Source organism: Phocoena phocoena, chromosome 2 (genome assembly GCF_963924675.1).
Source record: "Phocoena phocoena chromosome 2, mPhoPho1.1, whole genome shotgun sequence".
Lineage (NCBI taxonomy): Eukaryota > Metazoa > Chordata > Mammalia > Artiodactyla > Phocoenidae > Phocoena > Phocoena phocoena.
The window spans coordinates 68,985,777-69,012,719 of NC_089220.1; positions in this window are offsets into that span (position 1 = coordinate 68,985,777).

The following is a 26,943-nucleotide window of genomic DNA, read 5'->3' on the forward strand; positions in this document are numbered from 1 at the left end:
AGGTTAAAGGGAAAACTCCATAACGTGATCCATGAGGCCTTGCATTTTCAAGCCCCAATATATATTACTCTTCAGGCTCATCTTATGCCCACTCACACCACACCTTTCTGCTTCTGCCATGTGTGGGTCAGTTTTTATGATCTCTCCCACAGAAACTTTACACATGCCAGATTATTTGTCTGAAATATTCTTCCCTTCACTCTGAATCTAATTAACATCCTTCAGATCCTAGTTCAGGCATCCCCTCATCAGGGCAGGTAGATAAGGAATGGGGAGGAGGTGATTGTGGGAGTTTGGTAGGGAAGGCCAGCCATGACCGAGGGAACAGGAGCTTCCATGTCACCACTGGTCAATCAGAGTTGTAGGTCTCTACTCTGTATTTCTCAGTCTCCTTTGCAGGAATGTCTTCTTCTGCATACCCCTTAAATAGTGATGTTCTCAGGAATTCAGCCTTCATTTCTTTTCCCTCCATGTGATTTCATGAGCAATCATATCCTTCAAGAATGTTTTAACTACCAGTTGTCCACTGATATATCCCATTCAACATTTATTCAATAAGTAGTTACTAAAATTCTTCCAGGTACCAGGTCCTATGTTTGGTGCTAAGGATGTAAAAATTACTGAATGTAGACTCTGTCCTTAAAAAGAAAACAGCCAGGTTGGAGAACCACACAGATTTGATAAAATTTATGGTACATGAGGTAAGCACAATGAAGGATGTGCAGAGGTTATTGTGGGGCATCTAACCCTGCTTAGAGGCAAAGTGTCTCCCTTCCTAGATGCTGAGTCATAAAGAGGAATTCTGGTTGTGTATGTGAAGGAAAGCTTTCAGGAAAAGGGAACACAAGAGAAAAGATCTTGAGGAGAGAATCAGTCACATTGGTATTGCTGGAAATTCAAGCCCGGAAGGGGTGTTAGAAGACTGATGGGGCAAGTCACAGATTAGAGCACAAGCAGCCTTGAATCCCATGTAAATAACATCGTGCTTTATTCCATAAGTGATGAGGAAGAACTGCAAGTTTAAAGCAGAACAATTCCATAATCCGATCGCATTGCAAATGCAAGACTCTCACGTGTTGAGGAATAATGGATAAAAATGGTTAGACAGAAGATAGAAAGAATCTTGGATTACCAGAGTGGTAGTGAAGCGGAGAGATTGACATAGATTTATGAAGTACTGTATTTCTTCTAATGTAAGACCCCATAAACCAGACCATAGGACACAACACTTCTTTTTGTACCACTAAGAGGGAATGAAATCTCTGCTAATCAAACTATAACACTACATCGATTGTTGCTTTTTGAGATGTATCCTGATTTCAGAGCTGTTAAAATGTGAAATCTGCATCTGTAATCGATGAAAAACAGTACTTGGCAGGCTTAAGTTTGGAGAAGAAAAGAGAATGAACAAAGAAGGTCTTCCGTCTTAAGTGATGGAATAGAAATTGATATAGGTAAATTAGGCAGAAAATATAGGGTATGAGCTCGTTTAGGGTAAAAATGGTACATTTCATTTCAGACTTGTGTTTGATGCTCTTGTGGGATATTTGTAATTGAGAATATATAGTCTGAAGTGCAGTTACAAGTCTGGGCTGGAGATAGAGACTTGGAAATAACCCACATGTAGGTTGGGTATGCTTCAAATCATGATCCTGCATGAAATCTCACCAGATGTGATGTAATGCTTAATAAGGGCCAAACTAAGTGAGAGACAGAGAAAGAAAGAAAAAGAGGAACAAGAAGAACGAAGTGAGTATAGTGTCATGGAAGATAAGGGAATAGAAAAGTGTTAAGAGAGAAAATGATCATCAATATTCACTGAAAAGAATTATCTGGTAAGATAAAGACTGAAGGATTCATTGGGTTTGATCACTATTGAGCTCACCAAGAATAGTCTCTGTAGAGTGATGGGGATAAAAGCTAGGTTGCAGGGCGTTGGAGGATTAATGTGGAATGAGTAATAGTCATCTGAGATGAAACCAATTGTTTATTAAGTGTGCATGAGAGGGAAAGAGAAAAGGGACAGAGTTTGCCAAAAGATATATGATGAGGAAAATAGTTTTAGTTCAAGGGAATTGTAAACGTTTTTAGACTATGGAAAGAAACCACTAGAGAGAAAGAGGCTAAGAGACTAGGAGAAAGAAAGCAGATGTTCAGAGAACGAATGGGTAGTTGAGATAAATCATTCCCAATAGCTTTAATTATCTCCCTAAAATAGGGGCAAAGTCTTTTGCTATATAATATTGATATTGGGAAAGTTTCTGATTAGGACAAATTAAAAGCATTTTCTAACATAATAATCGACTTTTCCTATGTTTTTAAATGCAGAGTTAAATTAACCAAACTCCAGATAGCAAAGACGTAGCAAAGCTAGAGGGACTGCTCTGATAGAGATGCATCAGACAGGTGGGCTTTATTAAATGCTGGGTTTCAGCTGCATAACACAGGGAGATCAGCTTGGTGCTTTGTGACCACCTAGAGGGGTGGGATAGGGAGGATGGGTGGGAGACCCAAGAGGGAGGAGATATGGTAACATATGTATATGTATCGCTGATTCACTTTGTTATAAAGCAGAAACTAACACACTATTGTAAAGCAATTATACTCCAATAAAGATGTTTAAATAAATAAATAAATGCTGGGTTTTATTATATTTACACCAGGCATAAGCCATGAACTGCCAAGCCATGAACAACCGAGAACAATAACCCAGGGTTATACCTGAAATGGTAGTAAGACAAAAATGACAGAATGGTGAAGAGGGCATTGAAGATGACTTATCCTTTCCATGTCACCTTTACTACACAGAGTTTCAGATAAGATAATGCAATGAATACAATTATTTTACCTCCAGAGAGAGCACTAAGAAATGTTCAACTGACTACTGGAGCATTAAGAGAGACTTTTAAAATTACAAAAAGCAGCTTGACCTTTTGACTTTCTATCATGAAAAATGAGTAATTAGAGTTATTCACCAATTCTAAGAATGAAATGGTAAAATGAATTTCTTAAAAATATTCTAAGATTTAAATACTGTATCACCCATGAAAATTTTGCTGGAAATGCATCCTCTAGAATTCTTGAAGATAATAACCATACTGATATCCTCTGCTCTGTTGAAAGGTGAATTCTTATTTTATACCTACTAGTAGGTAGTGGGTAAAGTTCATAATATCAGCAAAAACAATTTTGTTTTAAATAAATCCCCACTAAGTATTAATGAAGACATTAAAGTGATGGTTTTCCTGAGCTCTTCAAATATTTATTTTATGATCGGGCTTCCTTGGTGGCACAGTGGTTGGGAGTCCGCCTGCCGATGCAGAGGATGCGGGTTCGTACCCCAGTCCGGGAGGATCCCACATGCTGCGGGGCGGCTGGGCCCGTGAGCCATGGCAGCTGAGCCTGCGCATCCAGAGCCTGTGCTCCGCAACGGGAGAGACCACAACAGTGAGAGGCCTGCGTACCACAAAAAAAAAAATATTTTTTTTTTAATGATGAATTTAATTATTAAATTAAATATTTTATATGCAATGAAAGAATATTTTAAACAATAGAGTTCAAAATGAAAATGTTTTATAAACAATAGCTGAGAGTCACAATGACTTCTACATAAGTAAGGTACAGACTTTTTTCCTGCATATATTCAAGATTAGGTTTAAAAATTTCTATTTAGGCTTTTATAGATATTGGATAAAGGACCAAGGTTGAGAAGTTGCATTATTTAATCTATTGAAGGTGATAGCTATGTATTACATGAATGTGTTGTTTTGGACTTTTGAACATTTATTAACTTGCTTACAAGTCTATAATGGCTTTGAATAGTGTGCTATGTAAGTATATATTTAGTCATTTCAAAAATGCATATTATTATTATTTGGTAGACTTTATACTAAAGCATGATGAAAGAGGTATTGTTTTCTCAGTACTGTTCTGGGCCAGGCCAGGTATTTACAAGTGCGCCTCAAACATATTATTTACTGGTATGAGGCTTGAGATTTCGTGTGTTTACAAAATATGTATTGCTGCCCCAGTATAAACTCTGTAGACATTTTTCAGATATATTTATCTAAGAAATGAAAACCCTGATTCCTGTTTGCTTCAACCCTACACTTACCTTTGACCTTGCCCTAGACTGTCTTCTTGAAAAAAATCTAATCTTGACAGCAGTCGATTACTTAATTGCCACCTCATTTCCTGCCTCCCCTTCAACTGATCTCAGAAAGATGTCTACACCTGTACACTGGCATCCTATTTCCAGTTCACAGTTAGTTTCCATCTCCTAAAGTTCAGCCTTTCAAGGTCTCACAGCACTGGACTAATTACCAGCAGAGTGCTTACCACCATATTATCTCGAGTTTGTTTTGTAAGATTCAATGTGCCTGCCTCACAATCTGCCCTTCTCCCTGCCTTCTTATTCTCCCATTGATTTTAACAGAGCCTGCATTCTCTAATTCACACTGTGAAAATTATCCAAATTTTCTATTAACTTATGTTCATTAGTAACTTGGAATCATTGAACAAATGACAAAAAATAGCAATTTATAAGTGCACCTAACATCATAGAATTTTGGAGTTGTACATACCTCACAGGTCATTTAATGAGATCCTTTCATTTAACAGATGTGGAAAGCTAAGGCAAAAAAAAAAGTGACCTTTATTCTATTATTGATGAATGAAAATACCAGGTCTAAAATCAGCTCTTCCTAGTACTTCACTGTTGTATCTACTATAGTTATTCATCACAAAACTTTAGATATACATTCTTTTCATATATTTTATCTTATATGGCCTAAGATAAATTTGATTCCTGATGACACTTCCACCGTGCTTTCTTGAGTCTGGACTCACCACTCAAATTTTCCTTGCTTTTATGGCATGGGGAAGAGACAGTGTGATCAAAGATGCAATGAAGAAAAAATGTATAAAATATATTTTAAAATATATTTGGAGAGCATCAGAAAATTAAAAATAGGAATAAATACAAGTAGAACATTTGACAAAAAAATGGGGAAACTTACGTTCTTGTTAAATCAAAAGGTGCTTTGTGACCACCTAGAGGGGGTGGGATAGGGAGGGGGGGAGGGAGACACAAGAAGGAGGGGGTATGGGGATATATGTATCTGTATAGCTGATTCACTTTTTTATAAAGCAGAAACTAACACACCATTGTAAAGCAATTATACTCCAATAAAGATGTTAAAAAAAATACTTTATTTGTCCTTTGTCCTCAGATTCTTCCATCAGTGGCTCTTGGAGAATTCTCTATCACATTTCCTAATGTTTGTTCATCGGCAATTACAAATCTGATAACTGTGAACTGTTCATGTTGGGATGTATTAGGTTGGCTTTTGTTTCTTTTCATTCTGTAGTCTATTCTCTACCTTAAATCACAAAAATCTTTTTATCTGTGTGTTCTGGAAATGAATTTCTCTTTCTAGGAGTTAAACCAACATTTAAGAGATTGTAAGCCTACTATATGTGTGTGTGTGTGTATACATATATATATAAATACACTACATATACATATATATGTGGATTTAAATATATATACTCTCTCTTTACATATATATACTCCATATACTTTATAAATATGTGTGCATAAAGACAGAACATCTTAGCCTTGATTGATGCCTACAAGTGGCCATTTTGCACATATATGACTATAATAGTACAAATTAATATAGACTCAAACAGTTAAAGTAAATCACATTGGCATTAGCTGTATCACCAAGTTTACTTTTCACTAATTTTTCTATTTTAATATTTAACCACATATAATTAAGTTAGGCTCAATTTTACATTTACATCTTGACAAATTAATGTTGCTAAGTAAAAAATATAAATACAGTAATTTAAATTTGTGTTGCTTCTTTACATAAAACTGTAAAAAACAGCATTTACCAAAGGCAGTGGAAATTCATGATTGTTGTGTTCGAGTAAAAGTTTTGGAATTCAAGAAGCACTTAGTTGCTGCATTAGGCCATTTAGGATGTTTCAACGTCTCAATTGACTGTAATTCCAATCTGCTCAAGTGCCCTGTTAATGACCTTCCATCTCCAAGCAAGCAGAGGAATTCAATGTTTATACTAAAAAAAAGAAACAAAAAATCTCTACCACAAACAGATTGAAGGACAGGTTCTTTTCATTCTATCTTTACTATGGCAGGAGAGAGTAAATTGTTACCACGACATCAATTGAGAGGGACTAACCTTCAGTGGCTCTTAATGAAAGCCCTCATTGACAAAATCAACAGATCCAGGTATAAGAAAGCCACTTAAGTGTTTTCCATTTCTTATTGTCTAACATTGAGTAATTATATTCATGAAGTCTAAACAAGCACTGAAATTTACCACACTTGCACTTTAACTTTGGTGACATGTAGTAAACAGGTCTCTAGGCTTCCTGTAGAAGTGTCACTCCAATATATAAATATATTCACATTTCTATGCAGAGTGAAAAAGTCATAACATCTGGGGATGCTGTTACAAAGAAGTCCCTTGTTCAACCCCCATGCCCAAAATAATCTAGAAACCCAAAATACGCCAATATTTAAAGTGGTACCAAACTAAGAAAACAGCAAAACTTGTTTCAGCTTCTCTTAGAGTAGAGAAAAGAGGCTATGCTGACTGTTGGAATCTCATGTAAAAAGCCATTGTGCTTCAAAGACAAGTTGAGGTATTGCGTTTAGTATACAAGTCTTTAATGTCAAGCTCTAGGCATCTGATGTCATCTCTCCTTATGAGCATAAAAAAGGCATTTTGCATCTTCTAATATATTTATTCTCAGGTGATTTATTTCCAGCAGTGTACAATATGCTCCTTCTAACCTACAGGAAAAACATTTCATCTTATTTTGTACAACATGATTTTGTATTCAAAGAGGCAAAAACCCCGGAGGCAAAATATCAGTAATAATGACATAAAGTCCTGCAATGTTTCAAGAAAATGTCAAAAACATATATAAAATTTTATACTTTTTCTGTTACAATATTTCTTCATGGATTTAAACAATGATATAATGCAATTTCTTTATAGTATAAATAAATACACTGTGAGTGTAACTCAGATTTATCATATTAACATTCTCCCCCTACATTTTCCACATAGTAAAGGAACAGATAAATTAAAAAAATAAGGAAGGATAGTGTAGAGCAATACATTATCTAAACCAGGGGTCCCCAACCCCCAGGCCATGGACCGGTACTGGTCCATGGCCTGTAAGGAACCGGGCCACACAGCAGGAGGTGAGTGGTGGGCAAGTGAGCGAAGTTTCATCTGTATTTACAGCTACTCCCCATCACTTGCATTACTGCCTGAGCTCCGCCTCCTGTCAGATCAGCCTCAGCATTAGATTCTCACAGGAGCATGAACCCTACTGTGAACTGCGCATGCGAGGGATCTAGGTTGCGTACTCCTTACAAGAATCTAATGCCTGATGATCTGAGGTGGAGCTGAGGCAGTGATGCTAGCGCTGGGGAGCGGCTGCAAATACAGATTATCATTAGCAGACAGGTTTGACTGCACGGAGACTATAATAAATCAGTTGCTTGCAGACTCATATCAAAACCCTATCAGTGAGTGGCAAGTGAGACAATTAGTTGCATCTTACGGAGTAGACTGGACATAAGCAACACACTTCAGATGTCACTGTCTCCTATCATCTCCAGATGGGACCATTTAGTTGCAGGAAAACAAGCTCAGGGCTCCCACTGATTCTGCGTTATGGTGAGCTGTATAATTATTTCATTATATATTACAATGTAACAATAATAGAAATAAAGCGCACAATAAATGTAATGCTCTTGAATCATCCCGAAACCACCCACCCCCTCCTCCCATCCATGGAAAAATTGTCTTCCATGGAACCAGTCCCTGGTGCCCAAAATGTTGGGCACTGCTGATCTAAACCCTTCAGAGCAGAAGAGGTGAACTAATTCAGTCTTTTCACTGCCTTAACAGTGTGTTTTCCTCTATACCACAGATAAAAGTGAATCTCAAAAAATACAATACAATGAAAAATTGTCACAAGGAAGTTTTACAACAAATGAATGCTACCCGTATGAACACAGTAAAGTTTGTTCAGGCATTTTGTGTAGATCACTGCCAAATTTTCACCTGACTAGGAGAGGAGGAGTTGATCTGTGTGGCTGGAGAGGAAAGAGGAAGGATGGGGGAGGGAGGACGTGCTGGTGAGAAGGAGAAAGGGAGAAAGTAGCACAGGATGTAACTAGAGAAATAGATTTGAACCAGACTAAAAAATCCCTTGGGCTTGAGGACATGGGGAGGGCGAAGGGGTAAACTGGGACGAAGTGAGAGAGTGGCATGGACATATATACACTACCAAGTGTAAAATAGATAGCTAGTGGGAAGCAGCCGCATAGCACAGGGAGATCAGCTCGGTGCTTTGTGACCACCTAGAGGGGTGGGATAGGGAGGGTGGGAGGGAGATGCAAGAGGGAGGAGATATGGGGATATATATATATATGTATAGCTGATTCACTTTGTTATAAAGCAGAAACTAACACACCTTTGTAAAGCAATTATACTCCAATAAAGATGTTAAAAAAATATATAAGGCTCAAAAAAATTTTTTAAATGCCTTGCATGTGACTTTTCTGAGGTTTAGATTTTATCTGTAAGTCACAGGGAACCAGTGGTGGTTTTTCAAGGTGAAGAGTCATTCTTGGCTTTTATCTTTCTGTCTCAGATTCCACTAGCAAATAAGAAGTGTCATGAAAAGAGTGTCTCTATGATTTAAAGAGTTTAATGACTATTTTAGAGGAAGTGGGTATTATGATGGTCAGTGGGAAAGTTTTAGTAGAATTGGGAGAAAATGGAAAGCAAAGGAAAAATATCTTAGAAGGGGAAGTGGCTTGCGCAAAATTTGATCCCAAAGAGCAAGTATGCATTTAAGCAATGAGAACCAGAGGTGGGCTTGAGTTTGCAGTCACACTCTAAACCATAATGGTTAACAACACAAGCTTTGAAGTCATCTAGACTTGAGTTCAAATTTCAGCACTAACACATGCTGTTGCTGAATAACCCTCAGCAAAAGCAAGGTACTTCCGCTGATTTATGCAAAACATAAAGGAAGGGAAGAGAAGGGAAGGGAAGGAACGGGAAGGGAAGGGAAGGAACGGAAAGGAAAGGAAAGGTAAGGAAAGGAAAGGAAAGGAGAAAGGGGGAGGGAAGGAAGGAAAAGAGAAAGGAAGAAAAGTGGGAAAGGGAGGCGGTGGAGGAAGGAAAGAAGTGGAAGGAGAGATTGAGAGAGAGAGAGAGAGAGAGAGAGAGAGGAAGGGAATGGAAGGAAAAGGAAGGGAAGGGAAGGGAGGAAATGAATTTATCCACAGAAGTGAGGTAGTAACTAAAGTATTGAAATGGAATCTTTCTCCAATGGCAGGAACCTGGAATCTCTGGTGGGTCTGTAACAGGAACTAATCACTAATAAATATTCTTCTGCTGCCATCATCAATCTCTTTATTACTCTCAAAATTTTTATTCAGGAAGAGTATCTGAAAAGTCTTGCTCCATCCTTTGGCTGAAGAGGGTAAATCACCTTGAATGATAGACCTTCTAGGATACAAAGTTGGGGAGCTATTACGAGAAGATAGGAAATGAGTACTGGGTGGCAAAGCTAGTAAATTTCCAGAACTACAAATATAACTTATTCTTACTAAGTCTCTGTTTCTTCAGTAGTTTAATGGGAATAATATTAGTACATACTTTAGAGGGTTGGGATAATCCAATAAGACAAATGATATAAAGTGCTGAACAATTTCTTGCAGAGACTGCATACCCAATGCTATTAGCAAATTTTATCATGCTAATATTGGAGGTGATCCTGGTTAAGAAGGATTAAGATCAGATTATAGAAGGATATAATGTTAAGCTAAGGATTTTTAACTTTATCTTGTAGGTAAAGGGCAGATTTTTTATTTGTTTATTTTTTATCAATGTATAAATACCCTCAATATTGCACAAATCATAGGTATACAACTTGATAAATTTTCACAAATAAACATACCTCTACTGTCTAAACAGCATGCAGATCAGAACCCCAAATTTCTCCTTCTACATGGGGCAAGTTTTAAGCATGGAAATTCATTTACAAAAATAATATTTAACAAAGGAATCTGTCAGTGGGGTGCAGATCAGAAACAAATTGACAAACTAAATATTTGGATAAAGTTATATAAATATCAGAGACACATAAAATAGCTTTGAGTATGGATGACCAAGAATGAGGATGCCATTGACACAATTAGAAATTCAGAAAAAGTCCAAATTTTGGAAGGAAAATAAATTTATTTTTCTTTTTATTATTTATTTTCTAAAATTTATTTGTTTTTAAAATATTTTCTTACTGTAAAATCAAGCACATACACTCATTATGAAAATAAATGGAAAATGGAAAATACAATAAAGAGAAAGTAGAAAAACTGCCAAGAACTATTCTTTATCCTATGGTGTATACTATCCCAGGCCTCTGTGTCTCTTTCTCTCTCTCTCCATATATATATATATATAATTTTTATATATATATATATATAAAATATTGTGTTACATTCTATATACTGTATCATTGCTTACATTTTTTATTCAACATAATATAAACTTAACACAAACCTACCTTGACTATAAATGTATCAAGAACATCTTTTCACTTCAGAGTTCTGTAACTACATTTATTTGGCTATATAATATTTTATTGTATGGATTTGCCATAATTTTTAAATAATTCTCTTCTGTGGCACAATTACATTATTCTTGATTTTCATTTATATAAACAATACTGTGAATATATATATGTGATATAAATCATACATTTCTTACCCTAAAATATATATTGAGAAATGAAATTACTGGGTTATATTCACTGCAGTATATTAAGGCTTTTGTCACATATTGCCAAATTTCATTTAAGAAAAGTTTTAAGTTACTCTTCTGTCAACAGTATATGAGTGACCATTTCCGTACACTCTTGCCAGTACTCTGTATTATAATTTTTAAAATAGTCTTTGACAACTTGATAGGTTGTAAATGGTATGTCTTTTTTGTTTTGATTTGCATTTCTGTGATAACTAGTGATTGTGAACATTTTATGTTTGTTTTGCATTTTGTGCATTTCCTGTTTATGCCTTGACATTTTTTATTGGAGTATATATTAATATTGGTTTTAGACATGTAGACTTGGATGTAAAAGTAGGATGATGGAGAGGAAGTGACTAATAAATATGTGGAGATATTCTTGTGGTCTTGGGAGAGAGGTCAGAAAAGGAAATGTGAATTTAGTTTTAGCACAGAGCAGGAATACTTAAAGTCATGAGTGTGAATATTTTATTAAGTGCATAAAAAGAAAAGAGCAAAGAGCCAAAAACTTATTCTTGAAAAACATCCACAGCCTTGAGTACAAAAATGAAGCAGAAGGACTCAAAGAAGTAGATGGAGAATGAAGACAGCATTGTTTGTGGAAACGTGGAAAAATGTTTTTCAAGGAAGAATATCAGATGTTACAGACAGGAAGAATGGGAAATAAGAAAATGGGTTGACTGGTAGTGAGAAGATCATAGATGACCTTTGAGAGTGAGGTAGCCAACAGTTGAGTCTATTATTGAATGTTTTCTTACATTTAGAGTTTCTTTCTTCATTGACTTTGGCACCGTCCTGTGTGGTCCTGTGCAGTTGTCACAACTGGGCAATGAGTTTGACAGAAAGATGCCAACAGATCTTTGCAGAGTGAGAGACACAGTATCAGTCCCAGCCAGGGAACATATTTCCTGATGTTCAGAGATCCTTAGCATGAGTACTGTGTTAAGCATTCAAGAAGATCCCTTTGCCTTTCTCATGGGCCTTTGTTACCCTCCTGACTCCCCAGCTCACTAGTTACATCCTCTGCCTACCCATCAGGTGGAGGAAACTATTAAAAATTACTGGTTTTTCCTAATTATTTAGCATAACAGAAGGAAAGTTCAGTTTCTAAGTCATATGACCACAGGAATATAGACCTAGAGCCTGCAGGTTTTCAGGTTTTTTATATTCCATTCCACCATAATGAATCATATAAAAAGGTAAGAATGATATTTTCCCTGTGTTTCACTTTTATATTTCCTTGCCTTCTTTCTCTTTACTTCTTTCATCTTTCCTTTTTAAAAAATATAGTGCCTATACTGAGTTACCAGATATTTTGCATAGACACAAGCACAAAAAATTCAAGTTTCTGAAAAATTCCAGAAAAAGTTTAAGAAATTTTTGAATGATAGCATTAGTAATTGCTTCTACTTTTTTTTATATTTCCTCACTCCACTCCATTTCTGAAACTCAGAATTTGCACTATATAGCAGAAAAAGCACATGCCCAATCTGAATTCAAGTCCAGCTTGCCGTTTAATAACTCTGAGACCCTGGAGAAATTAACTAAACTCTCTTGGCCTCAATTTTTTTATCTACAGTGTAGACACAAAAAATTATCTCACAGAGTTATTAGAAAATATGTAAATTTGTTAGCACAAGGATTGTTCTGGATAAACATCAGTCCCCAACCTCATGTGAATCTAGCTGAAAATTCAAATAACAGAAGCCTAAATATTGAATTATGTCAATATAGTATCATAATGCATAAACAACTTTTAAACTGTTTTAAATTGTATGATTATTCCTTCAGTCTCTTAATTTATAATATATATTCCTCTTAAATTCTTGACAGTTTTAAAATAACTCTCAATGTTTTCCATTCTCATACTGTATGATATTTTTATACATGAGGTTCTTGAAGAGTTTTTTGCTTTTCTAACAGAAACCTCTAATAAATTTGAGCTCCAAAAAGTTACTAAAATTGGTCAACTCTAGTGTCAGACATGGCAGAAAGAATTACACCTACTTCCTATGCAATACTCCTATGCCATCGAAAGGAAAACTTCATCTTTTAAACTGCAATACTATGCCAGCTAAAAATGATATTGATGCTGAATATGAATAAGTTCATTCATTTATAATTTACTTAGGTCATATATCTAATTACAGATAATTGGTAGCTACAGGTAAATTAATCATGAAACACTATAGTCAAAGTTATATGGGTAGTCTACAGAAAATTATCTTGCAGCCCAAACCTGCATGCTGTCCTAGAAGTATGAGGCTGAACGGGAGCAATGTGGGAGCAAACTGGGTTCATTGTAGTAGATGCAGCCAGCAACTGTTCTCTTGGTCTGTTTTCACTCCTTCCTACCATTTATGGGGTAGGTGGGGTTATTAGAGGGGGCTGCTTGAATTCATGAGTTTGGACTCAGATTTGTTGTTTGAAATGTACTGTCATCTTAAGTTCGAAAGTAAGGTAGAAAAGAGTTAGAGGTCCAAGGTAACCCTTAAGTTGTGTGCGGAAAGAATCACACGGATGAGAGCCTCTTTAATACTTAAGAACGACTGGGGTCTCACCCAAGCAAAAGCAACAAAGGAGGTGCAATGACAAAAAAGTCTTAATACTGTGAACTGCCCTTTCCTGCAATTTGAGAGTATATCAAGAGACTTTTTTTTTGTCCTGCTTGAAATCAGCTTTAAAGCAGGGTTGAATCCAAGCTCACAGTTCATAATCATCCATCTCCTTCCCCAAAATAAATGGTTTTTTTTAAAAAGGGAAATTGACTATCCCTTTTTATTCATTAATAGCATTTTATAAGTTGACAGAAGCTAGATCTATTTTGTTTCTAATTTTATCTTTTTAAAGGTTGGGTCTTAAAATACATGTTTGGGTTTTTCTAATTCTCAAAATTACCTTATTTCCTTTACATCTTATAGTGAGTTCCTTTTTTTATATATATTCATTTATTTATTTGGCTGTGCCAGGTCTTAGTTGTGGCATGCGGGATTTTCGTTGCCACGTGTGGGATCTTCATTGCTGCATGCTGGATCTTTACTTGTGGTATGTGGACTCTTAGCTGTGGCATGCGGGATCTAGTTCCCCGACGAAGGATTGAACCTAGGCCCCCATCATTGGGAGTGCAGAGTCTTAACCACTGGACCACCAGGGAAGTCCTCGTGGGTTCTTTTTTTAATGAAATGTATGGTAAAGTTTAATAAGGTCAACATTTCTCCCCAGTTAATGAATTCATAATAAAGATCTGGGGGAAAAAAAAACTATAGAGGATGTGTGTCTGGAGCTAATTATCTATTAAAAGGCATAGGTTTTATGAGTGGAGGAAAGAATAAAATTACTATCAGTAGGGAAATGAAAGAAGGGAAAGAGGAAGAGGGAAGAAGTGAAAGGAAAGACGGCAGAAAATGGAAAGGAAATAAGAAAATGAACATACGCATAAACACAGAAATATGTATATGATGATTAGTGGAGAAAGAAGCACCTATTTAAACTAGAGCAGAAATTTTATTTTAGGATTTGTTTTCTGTTCATAGATTGGAGAAGGAAAGAAAAAGGCTTCAAGACTAACTGTATCTTCCAAATAAAATATAGGGCACTCAATTGAATTTGAATGTAAGATAAATTTTATTTTTCGATTTTTAAAAATTTATTTTATTAAGTATTGTTGATTTACAATGTTATGTTAATTTCTGCTGTACAGCAGTGATTCAGTTAACATATACGTATATTCTTCTTCATATTCTTTTCCTTTATGGTTTGTTATAAGATACTGAATACAGTTCCCTGTGCTATACAGTGGGACTCATTGTTCATCCATTCTATATATAATAGTGTGCATCTGCTAATCCCAATCTCCCAATCCATCCCTCCCCCTTGGCAACCACAAGTCTGTTCTCTATATCTGTGAGTCTGTTTCTGTTTTGTAGATAAGTTCATTTATTTCATATTTTAGATTCCACATATAAATGATGTCACATGGTACTTGTCTTGCTGATTTACTTAGTATGATAATCTCTAGGTCCATCCATGTTGCTGCAAACGGCATTATTTCTTTTTTATGGCTGAGTAGTATTCCATTGTATATATACATAGATACACACACACACACACACCACATCTTCTTTATCCATTCATCTGTCAATGGACATTTAGGTTGATTCCATGTCTTGGCTATTGTAAATAGTGCTGCTGTGAACATAGGGGTGCATGTATCTTTTCAAATTATAGTTTTGCCCATATATTTGCCCAGGAATGGGATTGCTGGATCATTTGACAACTCTACTTTTATTTTTCTGAGGAATTTTCATACTGTTTTCCATAGTGGCTATACCAATGAATGCAAGATAAATTTTAAATATATTAGTATAAGTATAATCCACAAAATACAGGCATATTTTGTCTATGCAATATTAGACTAAAAAAAATTTTCTTTTTAATCTGAGATTCTAATTTAACTGGGTCCTTATTTGATCTGACAACCCTAAATAAAACTAGAAAAAAGATCAGTTTATCTTTTAAAGTTAATTGAATTATATTGTATAAATACATACATTTCTAATGGAATTACATTAACAGCTGTAATTTTGATCTAATTTCAAGTCTTGCATGGACATCAGAATTTTGCTTTGTCATTAATACAGGAATAACTCTCCTTTTATTTCTTTACTTAGAGAAAGCTCAATTTCAGGAAACTTGTTTTTAGCTTGTGTATATATTATATTGGGGTTTACCATCTACTAAATCTTTTTTTAATAATGGAAACTGAAAGCCCAAACAAAAAAATCACACCATGTGAAAATGACATGAAGCTGGAATTCTGCATTTTTGCTAAAGCATTTTGTTAAAAGTGAAACAAGATATTACATGAATAGCCCTTTTTTACAGAAGTGAATTTTGATAGAGCAGGTATATAATACTATTAATCACTTCAATAGTGTTATAACCCGGGCTTTCCAAGTCAACTTCCTTGATTTAAATAACATTTAAAAGGCTACTTGACTATCAACTAGCTCTTATCAAACAATGCTTTGATTAGAGAAATTGGAGAAATAATTCATAGGACATTCACAGGTGCCTCTTCATATTCTAAGTGGTATCAGTGCTTCCTATTTTCACTTGGTCTCTGACCTGCAGAGGATTGAAAAGAAATGTTCAAAAGTCCAAGCAAGAAGTTTGGCGTTTGCATATCTCTAGATCCTTTAATAGAAACATCATCTATGTTGTATTCTCCAAAAAAAGATCAGAGTAGTGTAGCCCCTAAATTATATGATTATGCGATGCCAGCAAAATCCCCATCAGAAGCAAAATAGCTGTTTCATCCTTCCAGGAACCTGCCATCACCCTCATCTGAAATTATTTCCAGAGATAGAAAGCAGAGGCATACATATTGTCCCTAGATGTCCACTATTAAGATATGCCCACATAACAACTGTGGGGAGGGATAGCCTATAGCTTTTTGATCATTAACACAGTGGCTTAGCATATTATGTTATAAGGGTGAGCCAGAGGGTCTGTGGATTACAGGAAGTAAGGAAAGCATTCCAACAAAGACCATGGAGCTCATGTGTGGAGAGGGGAGGAAAGGAAAGGCCTGAATTGACCACTGCAATGCGGAGTCCTGAGCATATGGAGTCAACATAAATAAAGCACTGCAGAAGACTTGAATTAACTGGGTCCCCGCAAACATCAGAACTCTTAGTTAGCCTAGGGTCATGTCTTACTACTCTAACTCCATCTAACCTGTCATCTTTACCTCGCCTTTTATCCTTGATCCTCATGTCACCTCTACCTCTGTCGTATTTACAGCAGAGAGAAAGTAGGCAAGTAACCATGCTGAAATAATTCTTTAATCAGATCATTAAGATCACAGAGCTAGTAAGTCAGTGTTGAAATTTAAATCCAGGCCTGCCTGATGGAAAGCAAGCACACTTTCTGTTACACACTGCTGGAGAGAGGGAAGATGAGGAATGAGAAAGATTGTGGAACTTTTATAAAGAGTATGTCTCTAGTATATTAACTGAGATTCATTCATTCAATTTATATTTATTGAACACTTACCCAGCCTCAATTTAAATTAGGATTAGGTTAAATTCTTAAGAAAATGTAATCATATAAATTATAGTAGAGCAATATGTATTGGCTTTCATTCCTGCATTGGTCCTTCTCTTTATACTACTTTATACTACATTTTATAGACTTTTTACCTCTATTCACTCTGTTCAATATAACCTTCACCAATTTTGTTTGATTATATATACATTTTGATATTGGTTTTATAATGAAAACTAAAAGCTGTTTTTCTGCTTCTATTTTTCTTTGTATCACTCCAGATAAAAACATGTTACAATATAAATTTGGATTATTACCCAAAATATATTATCATTTCAGGTTTCTCTGTTTTACTCGTAAAGAGCTTTAAAATGTACTTCTGTGCTTCTTTAAAAGCACACTCTTAAATATAGGCCAACCTTTATCCTAGTTAGTAATAAAGTCCTGTCCTCTGAATAGGACCTGAACCTCCCCCTAAAATACCCAGTACCCTACCTGGAAGTACCTCAGTCATTCCTCTGGGTGACATTGACTAAGTAACTTAAAATTTTTAGGCAACAAGTAACTTTTACTGCTTTGAATCTGATAGTGTTGACTGTACCTCTTTATTTTCAGACTTATGTATTGACTTGGAAAGCATTAATTTTTAAATTTTTTTCCTCAGTTACAGTACATATACTTGGTCTTCTGGTCTACTTTGTTAGAACAATCAACAATAACCACTTGAAAAAAATATCTCAGTGGTTGCATAGTACGTATATCTCAGGCACATTTTCCTTTCTCTTCTGTCTTGAACCCACTCTCTGGTCTCTCTTTTTTTCTCTTTCTTTTCCTTCTCTAGAGAATTTTTTCTGAAAGAAATATTTCAGAGGCCATCTCTGATAGCTCTCCTGAATTTCAGCGTAAGTAACTAAGGATTCATGATAGCCTCCAGCTTATAATTACTTTTCTCAATAGAACTCTAATCGTTGGCTGTTAGTATTCCTACTGCATTTATTTAATATTGGAGAATAATTTGCTTCAATGTAAAAGAAGCTGAATATTTTATATCCTTCTTCATTTATAAGAACTGAATATTCAGTTTTTTAGGATTTGACACATCACCATATGTCTTTTTTTTTCAGAATTCATATTATTCATCTGTTGTGTAGTTGCTATGTAGCTTTAGAGTTAGATGTACAGCGTGAGTTAAACCTACCAAAGTTCCCTTGTTTTTATTTATTTATTTATTTAATTTATTTATTTTTGGCTCTGTTGGGTCTTCATTGCTGCATGCGGGCTTTCTCTAGTTGCGGTGAGCAGGGGCTACTCTTCATTGCAGTGTGCAGGCTTCTCACTGTGGTGGCTTCTCTTGTTGTGGAGCACAGGCTCTAGGCGTGCGGGCTTCAGTAGTTGTGGCAGGTGGGCTCAGTAGTTGTGGCTTGTGGGCTCTAGAGCACAGGCTCAGTAGTTGTGGCACACGGACTTAGTTGCTCCACGGCATGTGGGACCTTCCCGGACCAGGGCTTGATCCTGTGTCCCCTGCATTGGCAGACGGATTCTTAACCACTATGCCACCAGGGAAGCCCTCTCTTGTTTTTAAAAAAGTTTTATTGAGATATAATTCACTTGCTATAATTCTCCCATTTAAATTATACAATTCAGTGGGTTTTAGTATATTCACAGATATATGTAACCATCACCCCAGTCAATTAGAACATTTTCATCACCTCAGAAAGAAACTCTAAACCCTTTAACTATTACCCGCACTGCATCCCGTCTTCATTCACCTCTACCCACAGCACTAAGCAACCACTAATCTGCTTTCTTTCTCTCTAGATTTCCTAATTCTGGACTTTCATATTAATGGAATCATATAATATGTGGGCTTTTGTGATGGGCATCTTTCACTTCGGTTAATGTTTTCAAAGTTCATCCAAACAGGCACATGTATCAGTACTTCATTTCTTTCTATGGCTAAAAAATATTCCACCTGCATGTATATATTACATTTCTTCTGTCGATGGACATTTAGGTTGTTTCCATCTTTTGGCTGTTATGAATAATGCTGCTATAAACATTCTTATATATAAGTTTTAGTGTAGATATATGTTTCCATTTCTTTTGGGTTTGTATCTAGGAGTGGAATTGCTTGGTTATATGGTAACTCTATGTATGTTTGAGGAACTACTAGACTGTTATCCAAAGCTGCTGCACCATTTTACATTCCTGCCAACAGAGCTTGAGAACTCTGATTTCTCCGTATTCTCATAAGCACTAGTTAATATCTGACTTTTTGATTCTAGCTATCCTGGTAGGTATGAAGTAGTTTCTCATTGTGGTTTTGATTTGCTTCCCTTGCTTGCTAATGATGTTGAGTATCTTTCATGTGCTTTTGGCCATTTTTATATATTCCTTGGAGAAGTATCTATTGAGACCTTTGCCCATTTTTGTTAGGATTTTTGTCTTTTATTATTCAATTGTAAGGGTCTTATATATATTCTAGATACAGTCCCTTATCAAATAATTTTTTGCTGCTATTTCCCCTATTTTCTGCAATGTCTTTTCACTTTCTTGGTGGTGTCCTTTGAAAGCACAAAACTTTTTAATTTTGATGAAGTTCAATTTATCCATTTTTTCATTTGTTGCTCATGCTTTTTTTTTTCATATCTAAGAATCCTTTGCCAAGTCAAGGTATTGACTATTTACCCTTGTAATTTCTCCTAAAAGTTTGATCATTTTAACTCTTACACTTGGGATTTTGATTTTTTTTTTGAGTTAATTTTTATATGGTGTGAGGTAAGGATCCAACTTCATTCTTTCACATTTAGATGTACAGTTGTCTCAACACCATTTGTTGAAAAGACAGTTTTTTCCCTATTGAATATTCCTGGCATACCTGTCAAAAATCAGTTTACAATAGACATATGGGTTTATTTCCAAACTCTCAGTTCTGTTACATTGATTTATATATCTGTCCTTGAGCCAGTGCTACACTGTCATGATTACAATTGCTCTGTAGTAAGTCTTGAAATTGGGAATTGTGAGACCACATACTTTGTTCTTTATCTGTATTGTTTTGGCTAGTCTGCGTCTCTTACAATTCCATATGCATTTTAGAATCAGCTTGTCAATTTCTACAAAGAAGTCAGCTGGGATTTTGATAGGGATTGCATTGAATCTATAAATCAGTTTGGGAAATACCACCATCTTAACAATATTCAACCTTCTGATCCATGATCTATGCTTTAAAGTCTTTGTCAACTATATTTGTGTAGCAGATTTTTTTTTCCTATTTGCTCTTGCAAATGTGCCTGCCCTGCCATCTTACAAAAGTGCAGAAATATTTCATTCCAGTGACACACTTTCTCTCTTCACTGCTGTCATTATAGGGAAATTGATTTATATACTTCCCTAGTTTGAGATGTAAAGAAAATTTCTGGGCAGAGTATTAGTTATAAAAATCCATCACCACCTCTTTTACCCAGAAAACCTTGTACGCTAAAGAGACATACAAGGATTTGTGTTGGATTATTAGCTATCCATATGCATAAGCAACCAAAGGTAACAAGTGTCTACCTGCTACCTCACATTGTTTCTGCATTTCAGTATTTTCTTGCACACTTGTGTGAGGATTACACATACGTAGGTTACCATAGAAATTAGGTGGGGGTTGTATTTAAACTACTGTTCAGTTTATGTTTCATAAAATTTACTATTATGAAAGTATTCTACAGGTTTTACATATTCCCAAACTCTACAGTGCTCTCTTATTCCTATGTAAATCTCTCATGTTCACTTTTGTATTGTGCTAGATTTAATAATTTGATGTCATATGCCAATACCTGCAGAAATAAAACTTGAAATTATGGCTTTCAGTTTCCATTGTTCATCCATGAATTTAATATGCAGTTGGGTTTCTCACTTGAATTGTAACTCTGAAAGCATTGTAGCATGCCTACTTTTTCCATCAACCTGACACATAAGTGTGAAATTACATGTACTTCTTTTGAGCCTTCCATAGATGGTCTGAAACATACCAGAGAGCTCAGAAGGAAAAATCATGATGGTTTGGCACATTGTGCAAGATTGTATTGCAGCTAATGGCACTGGCAAAGTTGGTGGTCTGATAATTAAGTAAGAATCAATCCACAGCTCGTGTGTTTGCATACAGTAGTTCTCAATGAGAAGTCCTAAGTGGTCACTTGAACTTTTGTGGCTGGGAGCCAAATTCTTCTCTAAAATATGCACAGGCAATTCTTGCTGCCTTCAGCAAGCATAAATCTTGTACTGAGTGGAATATTCTCCTCTTTTCTTCTCTGAAGAAATAATACAAACAATAATTTTTCAACACCCTAGGATACGTTTGTAGAATAGAAAGGATAGATGTAAATAATGATGAAGGCCAATTCTCGTGCCATTAACTGAACGTGAAAAAGGAACCAGATGAAATGACTGATTTATCTCTCTTTTATGCAAGCTTATGTTTAAATAATTACATCTCAGTTGCTTAAAATGCTTTCTTCGACAGACTTGAAAAGCAGCTCCAAATTCTTTCATTTAATTTTAGCCTTAAACAACTGTGTTGTTGCTGATAAAACATCATCTTAAACTGTGGGTTTCCTACTTCATTATCTGAGTAAATACAAGTTACAAAACCCACTTACGTGCATGGAGTGGATAAACTCAAACAAGTTTTGATCTAATCTACAGGTCTTTGCTCTTTTTAAATGTCTGTGATAAAGATCATTTTAACTTCTTGGGTTACTTCTTTCAGCTCTTCTGGTTACCCTTGAGTAACTACTTCAATGTGGTAAACAATTTAAGCATAACACTTTGAGACACTGGTCTTGCACTTTTCACTGTATATATTGATCTTCTTTTAGAAAGTAGTTTCAGATTTCACTCCAAATGATAAATCGAAACAGAGAATTTTAATTTTTATTATTGATAGAGGAAAAAGAAAAAGTAAATGAATGATTAAAATGTATTCAGTACTTAGTGGAAATAATACCTCAAATGTTAGAATTTATATTATAGTAACTTTATGTATTATTGCATGAAGTAAGTAATTGAATAAAATATTGAATGGTTGCATAGTAATATAAATATTTAGTTTACAGAATTAAAGTCCACTCAGTTTTCTGATATGTGAAATGGGGATAAGGATAACCCATAAATTCTTGGATCATGGTGAGTAGTAGGCAGGATAATGCACAAATTTTCATTTGGAATATTATGTCATGTGCTCTGGTCTTATTAGAAAGAATAAGTCTATCATTTTAGAATACATTTCATAGTAAATCCTTATAACACTAGACAGGCTGATAAATTTTACTATAATCCTTCAACACAAAGGCAATTTTGAAATTTGCAAAAGAAGCAAATGCTACCTTAAAAAGTACATTTTATGCAATCAGAAGTAGTAGAACGAAAACCTTGTCTGCAAGTATTCAAAAAAATATGCAGAGGCCAATAAATTGTAATGATATCTTGTAGTAAGATATAGGCATCTAAATTATTTTATCATGCCATAACTTTGCTGCATAATATTTTCTTACTTTCAATGTCTCATCTTCTTTGATACCTCCCCGCTCCTTGCTTCTACTTTCAGTTTTAAAAAAATATCTATACAGTCACCATTCATTGAGCTCTACTGTATACCAGACACCATTGATGAGCTCACTGATTTTCCCAGGAACCACTCAGACACAAAAGTATAATGTGACAAGTGCAAAACACACATACTTATACGTATATATGGGTTCAAACTAATCAAAGTCTTCCCAACTCCCTCCATCCCCCACGCCCCGAACCATTGCAAGATGGCTGGGAAATATGGACAAACAGATTTAATGTTTGGTAAATATTATTCAGAAGGGAGATGAAAGCTGGGCCTTAAGGACTGAGTCAAATTTTGACAAATGGGATTGTGAATAAAGGACATTATAAGTAGGGGAGAGAGTGAAATCACAAAGGCAATAAAACCTCATGGTATTTGATGTAGAAATGCTCATCATTCCCTCTGTGGCTGAGACTAATTGTTATTCTGCCAGTATCTGTTCTTTTCTTTTTCTATAGTAGTAGAAGCTTTAGCTGAGCCTAGATTAATCTATCTAAAGAATTTATTGTGTAGTCTCTTTGACATCTATGTATCACCATGCGAGTAAGATAAGAACTTACTAAAGTTCTAAAGAACTAAACATAAGATAATATGATATATGCAACATGTGGGATGTGCTCCTAAAGGGAAGGAATACGTCGTCGTCTTCTCTCTTCTTTCCATCACACTCGCCTATAGATACTTTGGGAAGTCATTTCAGTCACATGTATGAGAACAAACCCTAGCAATAGCAGAGCAAGAAGACAAAGAATAAGAATCCCTGATACCATTAAATTGTCATACCTTTCCTGGCTAGTTACCGGAAGGAGAGAAATAAAATTCTATCTTGTTTAAGCCATATTCTTTTTTTGAAGGGTGGGGGATGTTGGTCAGTAAGTAGTTGTGCTGCCCTGGGATTGATACAGAGGCCATAGATTTATTTTAAAAGTGTTTCTTTTAATAGTGATTACACTGGGGAGTGGATCTGGGCAGGGGTGACTTCAGTTCTCCTTTGAAACACTTCTTTATTTTTTTCTTAAGCCAGTTTCTTTTGGAATCACTTTCTACAGCAACCAAGACTGTATCCCTTATACAGTAAGTCCCCTACACATGAACGAGTTCCATTCCGAGAGCACTTTTATAAGTCCAGTTTGTTCATAAGTCTAACAAAGTTAGCCTAGGTACCCAACTAACACAATCGGCTATAATATAGATTCTTCTAGGTAATATCAATTCTCTCTCTCTCTCTTTGTGATATCTTTATAGCTATGAATAGTTTTGCAATGAATATACAATTAAAAATTTAAAGCTTCAAATGCAAAAAAAAGCCCTGCTTTGAAGTTGATTACACTTCCAATATCAAGTTGTGAATATATAGGTTAAATAGTACATTTTATTTCAAAGGTACTGCAGAGGGTTGTAAATTCCTATGCTGTAGGAATGGTGTACAATGGAACAGCTTACACAGAATAACCATCATATTTCAGTAGAATTGTGAGTGGTCCTGTTTGAAAACATATCTATATATCAATATGAGATGACTCCATTACATGATAGAAAATGTAAAAAACATATTGTTTTGTTGGGTAACAAGAAGGGAGGGTGACCAATAACTGAAGAAAATGAAAAAAGGAAATAAGGACCTCCTTCCCAGCAACCCTGTAGTGAATTTTGCAGGATACGAGTCACAAATATCAGAACAGATAACTACACTGCAGGGTCTTCCACAAAATCTACTGTGGAAGAACAGGAAGTATAGAAATGTCAGGGAACCCAAGTTGGAAATGAGTAGCTAAAACACAGAGATGTCCCATGTATTTGGGCTTTAAGAATGAACAGACAAACACAAATTTTGGAATTTGACATTATAAAGTTGAAGAACTTCCAACTTCATATACAATCACTGAATGAATGTCTCTTCATATTAATTAAACATTAATTGGGTATTTAATATTCCATGAGATTAATTACCTAGAGAATTTTGTGAGACTGTGCATTGACACAAGTACTGTGAATTCTACAGCAATAGTAAGGAAAGTGGTCATATTATAACTGTAAAATTTTTATGAGGATTCAATGACCATTCCACATAAATTGCTTAACATGGTGGTTAGTATATAGTAAGTACTTAGTAAACTTTAAAAAACAATCCAGGTTATGAACCAGGTTTAGAGTTTGGAGCATCGAAGAAAAGAGATAGAGAATTGGATTTTTTTCAGCAAGTTAGGGACAAAGTTGATTTGTACTACTCTTACCACCTATCTGTAAATCAATCTCCCACCTCAATGCATCGTTTTTATCATTTTTTTCCACTGGAAATGGTACCTAAATATTAATGTATATTTTTTCTAGTGGCTGTTTTAAGCCCTCATTTTTTATTAGCTGCAAACAGAAAAATTTTCATGATGTTCCAGAGCAAATCATTACATAATGTATCAAATTTGAATTTCAGCTTTATCATGCTGTTTCATACTCTTGTCCAGTAAAAAACCACAAAAAAATAGTGAGATGCTCTTAGTCTAGAGAAGCATAATGTACAAAATGTCATCTTATGAAAGGTAGGTTTCATGTGCATTATATTAAACCACAATATTAGGTCAATTTTTAAAAATAGTGGCAAAGTTATAAATGTATTACAACATTTAGCTTTAGTGTTCTTGTCTATAAAATAGGGATAATAAATAATCCTATGACCTCAATCCCATTCCTGTCATCTAGTTGCCTACCACTACCACCTACCTACTGACGTATCAGGCGGTTAATGTGGAGATAAAATATGCTAAGGGACACTTGCCAGTACGCACTTTAGCAGTAGACTAAAAGCACATTGACTCTGAAGAGGAAAAAAAAAACCACTCAGATTTTACATATTTAGGTTACACATATACCCTAAACATACATTATGTTTCTCCTTTTATCACCCCATGTAAAAACTGTTCTATTTCACTCAAATATTCTGTAGCTTCCCCATAACTTTCCTTCCTCCAAAATCATGCTGCCTTGCTCACATTTCTAATATTTCCACCCTCAGAAATATCATTCATGCAGGTAGTTGTATATCATTTAATTTCCCTTCCTTCTTCCATTGCTCCAACATACAAAAACCAAAGCAAAAACTCTATTGCATCTGTGAGCTAAACAGCAACTTTGTAATATAAAAGCTAGCGATATGCCTGCATACTAATAAAGGCAAACCGCATGTTCTGAAATAAAATTAGAATAATAAAGAACCACTAAATCAGTATTCCACAAACCTCAGTGAACATGAGAAGCTCTGAGGAACTTGTTATTAAAGCGTATCCTCAGGCCCTAGCCCAAGTGATTCTAATTTATTCTCTCTGTGTTATTAATCATTGCCGTCCACACCGATAATTCTGATGCAAGCGCTTCAGAGGTCACTCTTGAGAAACACTATACTGGATTATAAATTTTGTGAAGGCATGGATATCTTTACCTCTGCATTCCTAGAGTGACATCTGGAATTTAGTAGACCCTCAAAAAATGCGTGTTCCTGACCTCCCCAGTCTTTGCCATCTCAGCAAATGGAAATTTCATCCTACCAGTTGCTGAAACCCAATTCTTTAAAGTAATCCCTGATTCCTCTTTTCCTTGCACATTCCATATCCAATTCATCATCAAATCCTATCAGCACCACCTTGGAAACAAATTCCTAATCTTACCTCTTCTCGCTATATCCCCCATCATCACTCTTGTGCAGGCCATCACCATCCCCAGACTCCAGCCTCTCTGCTAGCCTTCCAGGTTGTACTTTTGCTCCCTATATTCGTTTCCTGTAACTGCTATAACAAATGGCTGTGAACTTAGTGGTTTAAAGCAACATAAATTTATTCCCCTATAATTTTGGAGGTCTGAAGTCCAAAATTAACTCTCATTGGGCTAACTTTAAGGTGTTGGCAGGGCTGGTTCCTTCTGGAAGTTCTGGAAGGAGAATCCGTTTCCTTGTCTTTTGTGGTTTCTAGAGGTCACCTGCATTCCTTGTTACGTAACCCTTTCCTCGCATCACTCCAACTTCTTGTTTCCCTTCTCATACCATCTACTACTCGCTCTGATCTCCTGCCTTCCTCTTTTGAGGACCGTTGTGGTTACATCAGCCCATCCTGATAATATGCAGGATAATCTCCCCATCTCAAAATTCTTAGTTTAATCACATCTGCAAAGTCTTTTTTTGCCACATAAAGTAACATTCAGAGATTCTAGAAATTAGGAAATGGACATTTTTGGGGGAGACAATTATTGAGACTATCACACTCCCTTAAAATTGATTCCTGTAAGGACTGCCAAAATGAAAAAACTCAGCTGATAATCAGTCATAGGCTCCAAATCTTCCATTTGCTTGACATTTTATGCAGCATGAAATATGAAGCGTTTACTATAGTCCAAAGGCTTTGCATGATCTGACCCTCTATAATCTCGTCCACACTGCCT